Source organism: Parasteatoda tepidariorum, chromosome 9 (assembly GCF_982258835.1).
Source record: "Parasteatoda tepidariorum strain Cologne lab strain chromosome 9, Ptep-v5.0, whole genome shotgun sequence".
Taxonomy (NCBI): Eukaryota; Metazoa; Arthropoda; class Arachnida; order Araneae; family Theridiidae; genus Parasteatoda; species Parasteatoda tepidariorum.
This window is the reverse complement of record NC_141763.1, coordinates 97,100,276-97,118,996: the sequence shown is the minus strand read 5'-3', so window position 1 is coordinate 97,118,996 and position 18,721 is coordinate 97,100,276. Positions and strand designations below refer to the sequence as shown.

The 18,721-nt window shown below is 30.4% G+C and overlaps 1 protein-coding gene across 5 annotated transcripts in view; it reads right to left on the bottom strand.

Annotated features, from left to right (window-relative positions):
* LOC107456085 (uncharacterized) overlaps window positions 1-10,680 on the bottom strand; it is a 61,581-nt gene extending 50,901 nt beyond the window's left edge. For 3 of the 5 annotated variants that reach the window (XM_087152467.1, XM_087152465.1, XM_087152464.1), the window contains exon 1: window positions 10,155-10,657. The gene's annotated coding sequence lies outside the window, so the exon portion shown is untranslated. Of the gene's footprint in view, window positions 1-10,154 lie in introns of all 5 variants that reach the window. The other 2 variants (XR_015429452.1, XM_021145759.4) reach the window with 2 other exon arrangements.
* Window positions 10,681-18,721: the final 8,041 nt, after the last annotated feature.

The following is an 18,721-nucleotide window of genomic DNA, read 5'->3' as shown; positions in this document are numbered from 1 at the left end:
ATAACTTGCTGACTGGCAAATTTCAAAGCAAAAACGAATAGAAATAGAATATTCTGAGAATTGAGCCCCCTAATTAATAATCCATTAAAAAAGAAAGCCTAACAGAGAAAATTTGACATTCTTGTTCAAACAATGTAAAAAATACAAATTTTTTATTAACCTTTCAGGTTAGTATTCTGCCATACAATAGAAAAATCATAATCAACTAAAATTCAAAACTGAGATTTTTATATATTTAACATATCAGGAAAGAAAATAGTTATCTCGAAATCAATATTGAATGGCGTACATTTTTTTTTTAATTGAACAACAGTATAAGAAACACCAAATTTTTAAAATTTAATTACACCGAAACAAAATCAAAAACTTTTACAAAAAGGATCAACTGTTCATGTTTCTAAATAAAAGAAAATTGTATTATCAGGGTGGCCACTCAAAAAAGATTTCAAATTTCCCTGATTTTTCCAGGTTTTCCAGGTAAAAATCTTAAAATTTCCAGGTTTGTGTTTTTTTCCTTTTTTCTTATAAAGTGTAGGATGTGTACAAGAAAAGTGCCTGTATTATAAAATATCTTATTCAAAATGTCATTTTTTTAAACATATCTTGAAAAAAAAATAATTTTTTTACAAGATATTTTTTTATTATTTTTAATGTTCTGGTACAACATTAATTTTTAAAAAATTAAGAGGTGGAGAAAATAATATGTTTAGCTTGCAGAATATATTGTTTTTATTGAATTTAATGTGTTACTTTAAGTAGTATTTGCTCAAAGTGTACCTACAAAACGACAAAATCAGAATAACCAATAAAACCTTGGATAAGTATTGTTTAATATATTTTCATTAAGGAAAAGAAAACCGTTTCAGGTGATTATATATGAATAATTTTTAATAATTACAGTTGCTCCCAAAAGTGCTCACTCACTTATAACTTATATTGAAATAGGAAATAAAAATTCAATAATTAAAATGAATATTTCACAATGGGTATTTGATAATAAGATGTATAATCTATTCTTAGCAAAACTGCATGGAATATTTTAAAAACAAAGCAAAAGTTAATTATTTAATCAAATAGTAACAAAAATGTTACCCCACGAAAGTCATCGTACATTTAAATGTTTTGGATCTCAGAATTAAAATTATCGCCAATTGCTTTTTTTATTTAATTATTTTTCATTTAATTTTTCATTTCTTTATTAGCAATTTAGTATCAAACCTATAATAACAAAATTATATTTTAATTTTTGCTTGCTAACTCCGTAATATTTTATTTTATCATTTAAAAATGACTTGTGGTCGTAATAAAATAGACCAAATTTGATTATTTGTCTTCATAAGAGGTAAATCAGTAATGAATATGTTAAATTAGTTTACTGTATTCAATTGAACTGTGCAATAGGTGATAAAATGCTTAAAAGAAGGACTTCATATCAGGGATAAAAATTATAAATTTTGTGGAAAAATTCATAAATTTGCAATTGAGTGTTGTAAAAGTTTCTATAAAAATTTTAAAAAAATATTCTGCACAAATTTCACCTGACAAAAGAAAAAACTAGTAACACATATTTTCAACCTTTAAAAGCTATTGTAGATGCTAAAGGAAACTCCACTAAATGTTAATTTAACGAAAAATTAGATTTACTAATAGACTGAGTTTTTCGTTAAAAGTGTATGATGACTTTTGTGGGATAAAGTTTTTGTCACTTTTTGATGATTGATTCCTTTAAAATAAACTTTTCCTTTGTTTTTAAAATATTTCATATTGTCATTTAAAATATTTCTGTTTTGTTAAGATTAGAACACATTTTTTGTCATTAAATATACATTCTGAAACATTCATTTTAATTAATAGATAGTCTTATTTCATTAAAAGTCATAAGTGTATCAACACTTTTGTGAATCACTGTAATTACATTTCAATATAAAGCTGTACTGTACACTGCATTATACTGTATTTCATTTTACCAGTGCTTTTTATAAAATTCACTGATCATATTTTCCTTAAACCTATATCTCAAGTCAAATTTTTAAATAATGGTATTTTGAAATAGCATTTTTATTTTAAGAGATTCAGTATAAAAAAAATAAATGTCAGAAATGTAAAATTGTCTAATTTTTAGTTCTATACTCTATAGAAGAAGAAAAAATAGATAAAATTCCTTAAAAGTTATACTTTTTTGATTTTTTTTCTTATTTGAAATTTAAACATTTAAAGAATTTCAATCTAAACACAGTTTTTTAGTTTAGCACAGTTAATTGTTTTTGTTTGAACAACTGGAATCTTGTACAGTGCAGAACTAAAACACTAAGTTTTGTTTTCCTTCTCCTGACTAAACACATATGAATAAAAAAAATTATATTTTATGTATATACATCATTTAATATGTTTCCTATATATTCCTTAGTCATTGTCAGCTTTTTTCGGTAAAAAGAGGAATAGTTTTGAAATATCATCTCTGGAATGCAAGCAACATTTACGAACTTTCGATATTGTGATATACATACAATTCGAATTTTGAATAAAAAAACTAATATTTACCAACAAAACCGTAAAATTTGATATTAATACACTGGTTATCATAAATTAAGGAAAATTCACAAAAATCGCGATAACTCAAGAAATTACACATGGAATTTTATGAAACTTACCCACAATATACAACACATAATAAGGTATTAAACAACATAAAAAGAAATTATCAGACATTAATAGTAGTATAGAAATTAGCACATGTATAAAATAAACAAATTGGAAGTATCGGTTTGCAATAGAAAAAGTACCTTTAATATGGAATATGATTGCCTCTAGAAGCAATACAGCACAAACAGCGATGTGTGATGCTTTCAATTATGCGGTCTATCAGTTCAATAGGAAGTGAGAGCCATTGCTCTTGTAAAGCAGTTGCAAGCGTGGCAAGGGTCTGAGGGGGCGGATTGATGGCAGATACACGCCTCCCTAGAGCATCCCAAACGTGCTCGATAGGATTCAAGTCCGGGGATCGAGCTGGCCACTCCATGCGAGTAATTGTTTCCTGTTGAAGATAATCATCAACAATGCGAGCTCTGTGTGGTCTTGCATTATCGTCCTGTAACAGGAAGCAATCACCAATTGCCCCGGCATATGGGCGCACATAAGCATCAAGGATGTTGCCTCGATAAACCTGAGCATTCACGGTTCCCCTTGGAAAGACATGGAGGTATGTGCGCCCTCCTAAGGATATGCCTCCCCAAACACAGACACTGCCTCTTCCGTATGCATCTCTTTCACGGATGTTTGATGGATGATAACGGGTCCCAGGTTCTCTCCATATCAAATAACGTCTACTGTCACTTTCTAGACTAAACCTGGACTCATCCGTAAAGAGAACAGGCCTCCATTGATCTGACGTCCAGTGGACATGTTGTCGGGCCCACTGCAAACGGTCTCTCCTATGGCGTGATGTGAGCGGCACGCAAATGGCTGGTCGTCTCGCATACAGACCACCTTCGTGGAGCCTTCTGCGCACAGTTGACGTTGACACCAACCTTCCGGTGGCTGCAGCAAGAGAGGATCTAAGATGTGTCGGAGTAGCGGTTCTATTCCTGCGTGCACTTAATGTCAAATATCGGTCATCGGCACTGGTCGTAACAGTTGGCCGTCCTTGACTGAACCTCCTAGATGCCGAATCTGTGGTTTGAAATTGCCTCCAAAGTCTATGAACCACAGATGGACTCACATTTAGCCATCTGGCCACTTCTGATTGACTCTGCCCTGCCTCTAGTCTCCCGATGGCTCTCCATCGTAGTTCTTCAGGCAAATGATGCCTAGAGGTCATTATTACGAATTGGCTATCTCAGATTTTCAATGTCGCAATCACAGTAAAATTTGTGTGCTTTCTCTCAAACTTGGACTTTTATGCTCCAGGCAGATGACGTAAGCCGAGTGCAGCGCCACTAATTTGCATATTGCAATTTTACTCAGCTACTCTTAGTGGACAACATATGCAAATTTTGCACGGTTTGGCTTACTTTTGAAAGAGTTATCGCTATTTTTGTGATTTTTCCTTAATTTATGATAACCAGTGTATATAGTTAGTTCTAAAAAAAAACTTTTTTCAAAATAAAAATATACTATAAAAGGTTAAAATGAAATAGACAGGGTTGGCAGGTTTTTGACATGTGACAGTTTTTGACAGTTTAAACCATGGTTTAAACCGTCACGTCAAAAACCTCACTGTCAAAAATGTCGAAAATGTCAAATACCTATATTCATATGTGAAATTTAATTAATACATAAAATTTATATATTTTTTATAAAGGATAGTGTTTCTAAATATGTTCTAGAAAAAATAAATTTAAAATTTTGAAGAAACACTTATATTTTGAATAGTAACCAAAATCTTGTACTTTTGAAAGCTCACATCTTTTGTAATATTATGTATTCATTTTCATGTGTTATTGAAAATCTGCAGTGATATTATTAAGAAATTTATTTATAACCAAATTTAGTGTATAGTATAGATTATACTAAAAATTAGACATTTTTAAAGATAAACATTAGCAGTTTTGTACATTAGACATCTTTTGAAGAAAAATCTTTTTAATATTCTTTTAAATCTTTTTAATAATCTTTTTAACATAAGACAATACAAATTTAAGTGCTTTGTGTTAAATACACAGAGTAGTTAGTGTCGATTTACAGTATATTCAGCCTATTCATTTACTATGCTGAAAATTTAGTTTATCCAAATACTTGTGAATTTCATTTTGCTGAATACTATATACAGTACAGAACCCGTTATCCGGAAATCAGAAAACCGGAAAACCAAAAAACCGGAACGAAATTCGATAAATTTTCCCACCATTTAAAAAAATTTTTTTTTTTCCTCATAAGATTTTAGGATTTTTCTTTCTTTTTTTAAAGATGTTTACCTTACCATCATTTTGGAAATAATTATTAGTGTATTACTTCATCGTTTTTTCTTCTTTTTAAGATTATTTCCAAATATATATATTTTTTTAGTTGGGTTTAACAATAAAAAAACGGCTTTTTGTAGCGATTCAGAAAACCGGAAAAATCAGTTATCCGGAATAGCGATGGTCCCGATCGTTCCGGATAATCGGTTCCCTACTGTACATAGTTTTGTTGAATATCTAAATATTCAGCTGTTGAATAATTACTTCTTGCTTTCAAGATATGCATTATTTGTATTCTTAATACAAGTGGGGGAAAAAATTAAGAGGTAAAATTTGTTTTAAAATGATAAGTGTAATAATTATAAATAAATATAATAAACAATATGAATTATATTTATCATTATTCCCAAATATAACTACTTTTAAATTCAAATTAACATACTGGATAATAAAGATATTCAGTATAACATTAAATTTTTTTTTCATACACTTGTATCAAGTTTGTATTTATACAACATAACTTGTAAGTTCCTTATAAATATTAGTTATATGTTCCTTATATGTCAAAAATGCATAGTAATAAACTTTTAATTTTCTTAAGTATCAAAAAAAAATTTTTTTTTTTTCAGAATATAAATATTTAAAAAAATTTTGTGCAAAATTTTTCTGCACATGCATTTGAATATAAATTTCTGAGATTTTAAATCTGTTATTTTACCTTAATTTTAATTAAAAAATATTTTAAAACCTGCTGATTACCTAGAGTATAATTAAATTTCAATATAATGCATGGCAACTGTTGGTAGTTTTGAAGTTTATATATTTTTTTGGCAAACTTTAGTTTTTGACATTTTTGACGGTTTAAACCAGTATTATACCCTTGTCATGTCAAAAACCACTTTTTGATGTCAAAAACCCAACCCTGGAAATAGAAAAAATTAGCATTGTAACAAGAATTGTAACAATTTGTCGACAAACATTGCTGTTAGTGATGGGGGGAAATGCGTGATTAGTAGGTTTGCTGAGAAAAAATAATTTACAGACTTCTTTGAGTTCAAAAGCTTTCCGAAAAAGAGTGCAATATAAAATCTATTATTATTAAATTATAATTCTTAGAGAATTTAATAAAGTAAAAATACAAAAACATTTTGACTCATTTTGTCAAAATAGAAAAAAATTAACACTCTCAATTGCGAACAAACTTGAATCATTGTGTGAACACGGACAGAATTTAAAAACCGAATTCTAACCCCGTCTTCCACCATAATCTTTGCCTTTCCTAAATTGCACAGTCTGCATAGAGATCAAAGACATTTGCATGGGAGAATTTTATGTTGTATTCTAGTTTAACAGGGTTATAATGGAGCAAATTTTGATGAAAGCAAAGTAAGTTGATGATATTTTAACTGTTTGGAGATACATTTCCGTCTAAAAAATGTGGGTATAATGGATGAAACAATTTAAATTAAGAAAATTAGCAAATAATTTAAATTAGTGAAATTGAAAAAATATATAAGAAAAAATTTCCAGTTTTTCTTTAAAATTCCCAGGTTTTTATCCATATTTCCCTGATTTTTCCAGGTTTTTTCCAGTATAAAAAAATTCCCTGATAATTCCAGGTTTTCAAGGTTTTCCAGGTGGGTGGCCACCCTGATTATACAGTACAGAACCCTTTATCTGGAAATCAGAAAACCGGAACGAAATTCGATAAATTTTCCCGCCATTTTTTAAAAAAAATTTTTTTTTCCTCATAAGATTTTAGGATTTTTCTTTCTTTTTTGAAAGATGTTGTTCACCTTACCATCATTTTGGAAATTATCATTAGTGTATTACTTCATCGTTTTTTCTTCTTTTTAAGATTATTTCCAAAAATTTTTTTTTTAGTTGGGTTTAACAATAAAAAAACGGCTTTCTGTAGCGATTCAGAAAACCGGAAAAATCAGTTATCCGGAATAGCGATGGTCCCGATCGTTCCGGATAATCGGTTCCCTACTGTATAATAGTTTTTGAGCTTTGACAATAAGAAGCATGCTAGGTAAAAATTATTCGAAATAGTGGTGAAGATGGCGGTGACTTTTTTCAAGCATAGAGAGATGACCATAAAATATTTCACAAGTTAAACATTTGAAACAAATCCATTTTTTCTGTTATTGATGTATTTTGAACGGTATGGTACCATCTATAACACACTAATTCCTGAAATAAGGGAAATTTACACACTCACCGACTGATCTTTCACACTTCTCACTCTAAATACACAAAAATTATTCGATAATAAAGATTTGAAATTTCACATACATTTAAAGAACCTTTTACAAAAACAACATTTTCAAATATTAACTTCTCAGAAACTGTTTGACTAATTCTGCTTGAATTTTATATTTTGAAAATTAAAACTACATTCTTTAAAATGATGTAAAAAATTTCAAACTATTATAGAATAAAAGAATAAATACTTCTTAAAAGTTATACTTTACATGAAATTATCTTTGGGAAAAAGAATTATAATTGTATGCAAAAATTATTCAATTCTTTTAAAAAGTTTTAGAGATATAGTAAAATTAACATGAAGAGGTCCAAAATTTTGGACCGTAATCCTCCGATCAAACTATTAGGACCATATTGAGTCTACCCCATATATTTTGGAGGTCAGAAATCTGTCAGTTATATATGTAGCAAAAGTATATTTTTGTCTGATTTTGAAACCTGTCTGTGATAATTAATTAGTTTATTTGAAGTCACCTTCTTGAACCATTAAGATTGAGATCTAATACATGAAGATACGCAACAGATCAAATGTTGCTCAGGTCTTTTTTTTGGGGGGGGGGGGGGGGGCATTGTATAGTGTGCACAAAAAAAAAAAAACACCTAGAATAATCTTTGTTTGATCTAATGACTGGATCTTCATGCTCCTATCTACTTCTACTATCTGCCAAACTAAGGCAGATCTGCCATTCCTCCGTTTGACAATTTTAGAAAAAGTGGTCTTAATAATAATAAAAAAAAAAAAACAAATAAAGTTTGAGGTAGAATAAAACTTTTTCTTTTTATGTTCTTTTTTTTAAAAGTATTATCAGGATAGTAAGATGAATTTTTGGAGGAGAGCAGAGATTACAATGACGATTTTTATGTCTATTTTGTTAATCATAATTTTTATCCTGATAAGTGGAAAAACTATTTCCGATGGAATATTGCATGCATTTGGACTAAACAATAATTTAGCACCTCTTTACAGTACTTCAGAAGACACCTAGGTCTATTCTATACTAGTCTATTAACAAATTTTAACTCATTAATGAGCTATTATAATTGAATTTATATATAAAAAATTTTTAATTAAAAAATTTATACACACATTTATTTATAATGCTCCCAAGTCTAAATTTTAAAATGAGTTCAGTTTGTCTGGTGTAGCGAGGCTTGCACTGACAAGGAATATGATAAATGCCCCAGCAATTATCAAAGCTAATAGGATCTTTAAGAGACTTAAATTTGATTTTGTCAATAGGCCCTTAAAATGATTCTGAACACGAAGATATTTAGCAATAGAATTGTTCCTCTCATCCACCGTGGTTTTTCTTGTTCTGATCTTCCACTTTTTTCTTCTTCTCTCGCATACCGTAGTTTTTCTAGTGTTGCTTATCCACCTTATTTTTTCCATTTTTCGATGGCAACTTTACACTTTTTTTAAAAATATTTCTTAACACTTTTGTTTCCTCCCATGATGAACATCAGGCAAGTCTTGAAAATCGGCACCTATTTTTAAAGTGCTTGAAACATGTCGACTATTTTTTGCTTTCTATATATATTTATAAAGCAAATGAATCAGAATAGAATGAATTTTTATCAGGTAATATATTCTAATGCTTTTTAAAAAGCAAACAGCCAAGTAAAAAGTATAATTTACTCAACTATAGAGTAATAAAAGTAAATTTTAATGCAAAAGAATAATAAAATATACTACAGTGTTCCCCCTAAGCATTTCTTGAAGGGCAGTTGGCCGTGCTTGCCTTTTGATCCCAATAAATGCACCCACTTTGCCATTTTGTAAAAATAAGCCCCTCTCCCTTAAAAACACTGCCTTTATATTCATATTCTATTTTGAAAAAATTTATTCATTAAAATTAATTACGCTGGTAAAATTAACTGAGTATTGCAATTATTATGATTATTCAACTGGAAGTATCTGTTAACGGAAGGATATTAATAAATTTTAAAGTGATTTTAAAACCATTTTTTAATTAATACCTAATTTTTTTTAAAAAAAATTCACCTTTAAATGCTTATTTTCTCATAATTATCAGTTCAACTTATAGAAAAAAGTTTTCAAGTTATTTATCAATTAATCTTTTTTTGTTAGTTTACTTTTTAAAAAAGAAAAAAAAAATATGCACAGAGATCCCCTTAAGCTTGCCCTTAATTATTTCTTTAAACTACCAATTTTCCACTTATTTTGATAATGAGAGAGAATTACTTTTTGAAATATATACAATCTCAGTAGGTCTCTCTTCTGAAACCTTTATATTTTATTGATAAAAATGAAAAATCACATGTACTAAACTTCTTTAAGGTTACAAAATAATCCTTTAAGTATTTCTTGAGAAATTTTAAAAAAAAATCAAAAACTTAAAGTTTCTATTCCATTATTGTAGGGTAGCTTACATATTATAATTTTCAATCTTGAGAAATTCTGGGGGTAGAGGAGGTCTAGACCCCTTAAACCCTCCTGAAACCAAGAATAATGTGGGTAAGATTAAATGTCTAATCATAGATAAATAGCTCAAAATTGTAAATATTGAATTTTGCTATTTTTTTTAGCATTTTTCATTAAAAATATAGGGTCTTAATTTCAAATTTTTGGATTCTTCAAATCTACTTTTTAAAAATCTGCATTTAGTATTCTGGTTTTCTGAACACACACCAAAATTATGAATATCAGAACTATAGTTTAAATAAAATAAAAAAAAAATTTTTAAATAAAATATTTATTGCAGGATAAAATAATTTTTATCAAGAAAATCAGGAACAAACCCTGCATAACATGTCGTATTTTTTATATCGACATTCCACTCTACAAACTAAAAAGTTGTTCTAGTTAGTTTTATATCACTATCCCAAATTAGGGAGATTAAATTCGTATGAATAAAGAAGTTTAGACATTAAGAACAATAGCAACTTTCTCTAGTTTCATCATTCTTTTAAATTCAGTCGAATTTCAAAATGGCTAACTAATCGGATAAAATAGAATATATTTACCATACGCAGGGACCTCTTCTTCATCTTCTCTCATGGATGATCACAGGGACTATGTTTATTCCCTCCATTATATCCCATTTGCATTGCGCAAGAATTTTCAATTCGCAACGCTTTGCCAGACTATTTCTATCCGTTCAACGTTTTTAAAATCAGTTTCTTTAACGAAACTAACTAGGCAGCCGTGGTTCTATAATGTTAACCTTACAAATCAGTGGCGCTGCGGCATCTGTACCAAGCTTGGCCAAAGAATACCTAAGGAGGCCTTTCCATTTCAATTCTAACCTTCAGTAAGGATAGGTTCGAAAAGGGACGAAATATATTGCACCTCCAAAACCCGTTCCACTGTCTCCCCTACATTTTTTGTGGGGGTGCGTGTGTTAAGTAACCCGAAACTAATCGACTAACCACTGTCACAGAAGGGGGATTGCAACCTGCGGGGGTCAACTAGCTTTCAAAAGATATCAGAAGAAACTCACTCTTCATCTTATATTATGCTTTTTCTCTTTCTAAGAAAAACTTAAAAAACATTTTTTTAACTCTAAAACGACTTTATTTATTTTCAAAATAGTTTTATCATTTTATTTAACATGCACTTTTTCTAATTATATCTTGAATTGTTTATTATTTTGATTTGATTATTTAGAGAACTAATAATAACCAGAGTATTTAAATTTATAAAATTTTACTATGTAGTCATATGAAAGTAATTCATATAAAGTTGTGGCGACCGCCACCTATCGTTAAATACTTACACTGCGCTGAAACCGTTTACCAGTTGTCGCGTGCAATCATTATCTAGCCACGCGCTTGCTTTTTATAAAGAAAAACAATTATCGTTCTTTTTCTTGCCATATTTTTACAGATCTGTTATATTTAATAATAAAACTTGTTAAGTTTGTTTATTATGTGAATTCGTGTTTATTGATAAGTTAATTCACCTTCTGATCCATACTTACTACTTACTACACGAATTTACACTGGTGACCCGGACAGAGAATATATATTGGTGACAACGAACTGTGAATTATGCCGAACACGAATGAAAGTGAAACTGGCACTACTGAGTTGGCTCGAATTGCAGTAAAATGTCCACAATTTCGGAAAGATAATCCTATCATCTGGTTTTCGCAAGTCGAATCGCAATTCATTACGAGTGGAATAACACAAGACAATACAAAGTACCATATTGTCGTTGCATCAATCGAAACTGAAATCTTGGCGCAAGTAAGTGATATAATTACTTCACCTCCAGTTAATGATATGTATAAAACATTAAAAAATAGACTAATTGAAGTATTTAGTGATTCGGAAGAGAGACGACTTAAAAAACTCCTTCAAGATATCGATTTAGGCGATAAACGCCCATCTGCATTGCTTCGCCAAATGCATGATTTAGCTGGCGATAGTGTGGATGACAAATTTTTGAGATCGTTATGGCTGCAAAGACTGCCAACACAGATGCAAGCTATACTTAGTACTTCGTCTGACGAATTAAATAAACTAGCAATGATGGCCGATAAAATCGCCGATGTGTCAAATTCAAATGAAATTTACTCTGCTACGGTAAAATCGACACTGCACTCTGAAAACAAAATTGTTGGTTTACCTGACACTATAATTACCATGCAGACTCAAATTAATGAACTGAGTAAAAAACTAGATAAAGCATTGAGATTTCGTAGTCGTAGCCAAAACAGAGATGAATACAAACGTCGTGATCGCTCTAACAGCAAAACACGGATGTGTTGGTATCATTTTCGGTTTAGAGACAGGGCAAACAAATGCATTCCTCCTTGTAGTTTTAAGCCGGAAAACTAGGATGCCAGACGTCGCTGGTGGCAGGCGTTTATGGCGAAGAAAATAAATGCCGCTTAATCATCTGTGAGAAGACATTAGGTCTTAAATTTCTTGTAGATACAGGTGCAGATATATCCGTCCTACCACCATCTGTTGCAGAACGCAAAAAACAAGAGTCAATTTTAAATTTAGTAGCTGCTAATGGATCCAAAATTCCTGTTTATGGAAAACGTTCTTTAACTGTTGACATAGGTTTACGTCGTCTTTTTAAATGGACTTTCACGGTAGCTGATGTTTCCAGACCTATTTTGGGTGCAGATTTTTTGTCAAATTACGATATACTTGTCGATTTAAAGCGAAAATGTTTGATTGACAGATTAACATCAGTTTCCACTAGAGGTAAAATAAGTACAGACAGTTTACCTAGTATAACTACTTTAAAATCTTCTTTTGAACTTGATAGCGTCATCAAAAAATACAATACCGTATTTGATGATATTGAATATACGCCAAACCAAACTCAAACTCACGATACCACTCATGTTATTGAGACTAAAGGACCTCCTGTGGCAGCTAAGGCTAGACGATTATCTGCTGACAAGCTAGAAGCAGCTAAAGCTGAATTTTCTGTTTTGGTCCAGAAAGGGATTTGCAGCCCTTCTAATAGTTGTTGGAGTAGTCCTCTACATTTAGTTAAAAAATCAGATGGATCTTGGAGACCTTGTGGGGATTTTCGGGCATTAAATGCAAAGACAGTACCGGATAATTATCCCATACGTCACTTACATGACTTTTCCTCGAATTTGTATGGAAAAACTGTCTTTTCCACTTTGGATTTAAAAAAAGCGTTCCACCAAGTGCCAATGCATAAAGATGATATAAAGAAAACAGCTATCATAACTCCCTTCGGTTTATTTGAATTTAACTACATGACCTTTGGGTTAAGAAATGCCGCCCAGACCATGCAGAGACTCCTTGATCACATCCTTCAGGGTTTAAACTTCTGTTTTGTATACATTGATGACATACTCATCGCCTCATCCTCTATTGAAGAGCATTTGTTACATATAGATGAAGTACTCCGTAGGTTGAAGGCACATAATTTAAAGGTAAATTTATCTAAATGCGTATTTGCTACTGACAAAGTTAAATTTTTGGGTCACTTTATTGACCAAAAGGGTATAACTCCACTTCCTGAAAAAATTCAAATAATTGAGAATTTTCCCAAACCTTCAACTGTTAATGAGCTTCGTAGATTCCTTGGCATTATTAACTTTTACAGACGATTTCTTCCTCGAGCTGCTGAAAAACAATTTGTTTTAAATGGAATGTTGGGTGTCTCAAAGAAAAATGACAAGACTCCTTTAGTATGGTCAGAAGAGTCAGAAAATGCTTTTACTCAGTGCAAAGAAGAGCTAAAAAATGTAACTTTTCTTGCCCATCCTGATTCTAAAGCAACACTTGCACTAATGTGTGATGCTTCTGATAAGGCCATTGGAGCATCGATTCAGCAAGTAACCAGTGACAATAGTTGGGAGCCTCTTGGTTTTTTCTCTCGTAAACTTAGCATGACAGAGCAAAAGTACAGCACATATGACCGAGAACTTTTAGCCATTTTTGCAGCTATTAAATATTTCCGATACATATTAGAAGGAGTAAACTTCATTGTTTTCACTGATCATAAAGCTTTAACTCATGCCTTGAATCAAAAATATGACAAACTCTCACCTCGACAAATTAACCATCTAAATTTCATTGCTCAATTTACTAGTGACATTCGACATATTGACGGATCACAAAATCCTGTTGCAGATGCCTTTTCGAGAATCAACAGCATTAAGTTCCCTCAATCATTGAACTTCGATGAAATCGCTCATTCTCAAAAAAATGATCCCGAATTGCAACAAATTTTATCTGATACAAATTCCTTCCTTAAACTTCAACAACTTCCAATACCCAACAGTGAAAATTTCATATTCTGTGATACGTCCACTAAATTCATTCGTCCATTTATTCCTGAAAAATTTCGTACCCAAGTATTTGATGCCCTGCATAACCTTGCTCATCCTGGTGTTAAAACTACTGTGAAGCTAATTACTGATCGTTTTATTTGGCCAAACATGAAAAGAGAAATCGCAAAACTAGCCAAATCATGCATAGCATGTCAAAAAGCAAAGATTTCTCGCCATGTTCACTCGCCGCTGCAAGAATTTATTGTTCCAAGCAAAAGATTTAGCCATATAAACATTGATTTAGTTGGACCTATGCCTTCTTCACAAGGGTTTTCATATTGTCTCACATGTATCGATAGGTACACGAGATGGACTGAGGCAGTACCGTTGACAAATATACAAGCCGAGACAGTTGCTCAAGCTCTTTACACTCATTGGTTTGCTAGATATGGGATTCCTGAAGGTATAACAACTGATCGAGGATCTCAGTTCAGAAGTGAACTGTTTCGTACTTTAGCAAAAAACTTTGGTATACGTCTTTCGTATACAACGTCATATCATCCTCAAGCGAACGGAATGATAGAAAGGTGGCATAGGGTTCTCAAGCAGTCCATTATGTGTCATACCTCAATCCACTGGACTTTTGCTTTACCTGCTGTGTTACTTGGATTGCGCTCTGTGTATAGAGAGGATTTGGGATGTTCTCCAGCTGAGTTGGTTTATGGAGAGAATCTGCGCCTTCCGGGACAATTTTTTACCTCTTCGGAAATAGAGAAGGTCGATAATATGTTTTTGCAAAAATTGAATCGTCACCTACACGATCTTAAGCCAGTTCCGACCTCTTCTCACGACAAAAGACATGTTTTTGTTTTCAAAGACTTGGTTGCTTGCACACATGTTTTCTTACGAGTTGATGCAGTAAAGCCAACTCTTCATACACCTTACACTGGACCCTATGAAGTTTACAGTCGTAACGACAAAACTTTCACTATCAGAATAAAAGGTAAAAACTGTGTAGTGTCAATTGATAGACTAAAACCAGCCCATTTACTCTCAGATAGTTCTGATTTAGCTGAACCGCCAGATATTCCTTCTAAATTGGTACATAATGCTCCTGTTTTACGACCAACTGAAAATGATCGAAGTCCTGCCTTTATAAAAAAGACTCGTTTTGGACGAGTAGTACACTTCCCAAAAAGGCTAACTGAGGAATTTGAACTCTAATTATTTTTTTCCAGAAGGGGAGATGGTGTGGCGACCGCCACCTATCGTTAAATACTTACACTGCGCTGAAACCGTTTACCAGTTGTCGCGTGCAATCATTATCTAGCCACGCGCTTGCTTTTTATAAAGAAAAACAATTATCGTTCTTTTTCTTGCCATATTTTTACAGATCTGTTATATTTAATAATAAAACTTGTTAAGTTTGTTTATTATGTGAATTCGTGTTTATTGATAAGTTAATTCACCTTCTGATCCATACTTACTACTTACTACACGAATTTACAAAGTAACTACATTAAAAATAAATTTATATTTTCTCTATAGATCAAATAAAGTTTGTTAATTTTTTTACAATTGATTTGCTAATTTTTAAAACTTTTTATGTTAAAGTAAAACCTTGAGTTCAAGATTTTATTTTTTTATTACGTATTTAATTTTCTTCTTTCAATTACAATTCAAATACAAATATTTTTCACAATCTTTTTCTAATTTTAATTAATTTTTTTAAAGATTGTTACACCGTTTTGAAACTAATTAAATTCTACCACTTCAAAAACTATGTTAACATTTAATCCATTATTTAAGCAAATATGGTTGCTTACTATGTAAATTTGATTTAGACTTAAATATTTGAATTTCGCAATTTGAATGAACTAAATTGACCTTCACTAAAAACTCACTTCATTTTAATTATTACTTTTGCTAACTACAATTATTATTGTATAAATAACTCTGAAGTGGATTTATGATTCGATCTTAAAAAATAAACACCGGGGTTATTTGTTATTTGTCACAAACAAATTGAAACATCAAAATTGAAAATTATTCCATTTAATTATCACAAAATTTTAAATCATATTAAGACAGATCTAGTTTCCGATTATATCACTTAACTTATTCAAATAATTTAGCTCGGATACATTTAAAACTTCACCCACAAACTCATATTCATCATTTTTACTTACATTACTTCTTCTCAGTTATAGTTACTTTAAAAACTTATCGCCAGAGATATTATTTAACAATAATACAAAAGAAATTCCTTATTGATCTAAAACAGTTATTTAGTATAAATTTATTAAACTGCATATTTTGAGAGCGCACTTTTATATGAAGTTTATTTTAAAGGAATAAAGTAAAATATAACTTATTAAAAAGTGAATATATTTCATTTATCGGCTTTTGCTTGTTAAAAGGTATTTATATTTTATCAAATAATTTTTATCAAGTAATATCTTGTGATTACGTTATATAATAAAGGAACGACTTAATTTTTAATTTTAATTAAAATTATTATAACCCTAATAACAAAGAATAATGGTAAAAGTGGGTAATGAACGCATTTTATTTGTAAATGTCGTAAATAAAAGGACAAATAAATAACTTACAAAAGTATAACTTATTTCTAAGAAATTCCTTAAAAACTATCTTTGATAAGCTTTATAATTTTCTAAACGTAGAAGTAATATTATAAGAAAATTGATGTAACTCTTTCATTTCAGTTTTGAGGATTCATAAAAAATACCATTATTTCTGTCGTAAAAATAAATTATAACATTTTCGACTAATAAGCTGAAGTGACAGTTTAAATTTATTTTTCTAATAGATCATTTCGATGGATCATTAAAAACAACAAAATAAAACAATTCTATGTTATTTTACATTTTAGTACATAGATTTGTGAGACTGCTCACTGTAATTAATATAAAGATTTATCAAAATAATCCAAATTAATTTATAAAAAAGTACGATAACGAAATTTTTGAAAGAAAAAGGCATTTATTGGTTTTGATTAAAACTTACAACATAACAACAGATTGAGACAAGTTTACTTTACAAAATTTTATCAAATACAAAAATACAGAAAATTATGGTTATCTAGGAGATATATTCATATAGATGGCATGCTGGCTAACCCTGGGAGGTTTTCGTGTTTTTCCTCTTTATGTAATGCTAATGACGGTTAGTTTTCTTATATTTTAATTAACTATAATTACACTAATTAAAGTTTGCAGTATAGAAATTTCTACTAAAACTCTTCTCCATGAATGGCAAAAGAGGGTCAGGGAAGAGAAATTAAAATAACACATTGATTACATACTTTGTTCTAGCAAAATATTATGAATAAAAATTACATTATACACTTTTAATATGAATTCGAAAAATTTCTCGTTATTAAATACATAAGATATAGCATAATTACTACTCTTAATATATATTTTTAGAATATTGCGAAAAAAAGTTTTAAAAAGTGTATTAATTAGGAACTACAGATCAGGGAATCAACTAAGGAATCAGGTCTGAAAACATCAAAACCAGTTTGACTGTCTGAAGTAACAAAGAGTAGCTTAACTCTAAGTATTACAGCTTATTTTTATTTTTTAATTTATCGTGATGAAATTTCGTGGTGTTTATAATAATCACATTTCTCATTCTTTCTATTTCATTTGGCAATCAAACTGGTTTCAATATTTTCAGTGTTGCGTTCCTAAGCATCGATTCATTATATTTTGATACCGTTTGCATTTTTCTCTCGTGAATATTAATTATGACCACTAATGTTCTTTTACTTCCTTTTTTTTTTAAAGAATTTTACAATACATGCGTGTATTTTCATATTTTTCTTCATTTGCTGATTAAAATGAAAATTTCATAATACTTTAGTGTTCTTGTGTATTTACATTAAAGCCCTAAAAACAGGGTTAAGTGCTTGTTCATGTTTGGATGATGCGTGGTCTTGTGTACTAGCTATTTTTTTTTCTTACCGTGAAAAAACATACTATCCCAGCTATTGGAGTAATTAAAACTATTTACGGAATGAAAAAATTGGAACCTTTTGAATTGTTTTAATGTAAATGTTTTTTTAAACCTACAAATGAGTGTACGATATATTTTTCTTAAAAAAAAGGAAAACTGCAGTTTTGTGATGCTTTATAGTATATTGGAAGATCTTTTACGTCATTTATTCGATTTTAATTAATCTCACTTTATTCAGCAGCTAATTTTTTTAATTCTGAAACATCTCTAAAAAACAAGAAACAAAGTTTAAAAAAGGGGGAATAATGTATTTAAAAAATAAATTCCATTCTCAAAATGAATAAAAACAAGAAAATTATTACTACTAAATAAATAAAATGTATATAGAATGAACGAATTATCAGCAAATATAATTTTCATAATAAATTACAAGCTTATAACTAAAAAGAAAGCTATCGGTTTTTAAAGCGTTTCCCATATCAGTTCTTCAGAAGGACAGAGAGAGAAAAAGACTTTCAAAAGGGAGCAAGACCTCCCACCGAGAAGATTAGTGAACTTGGGGGTGGAAGTTGCCTTCCTCCCTTACTCAAAGGTAGAAAGTGACTTGTGTTTCAAAGGCAATATTACAAAAAGTAATAAAGATTAAAAAAATTAACCTACATTTTCGTGGATAGGAAAGATTGAAAAAATTATTAGTATTTTTTTTTTAATTGATCACTCCGATTCTTGAACAAGAAAAATCGATTCAAAGTATGACAAGCCCGCCATAGACTTTACATGTTAAAAGCAGAATTGGGGAGTCTGCTTGGTGCAACACTTTTCTCCCGGCAACCACGA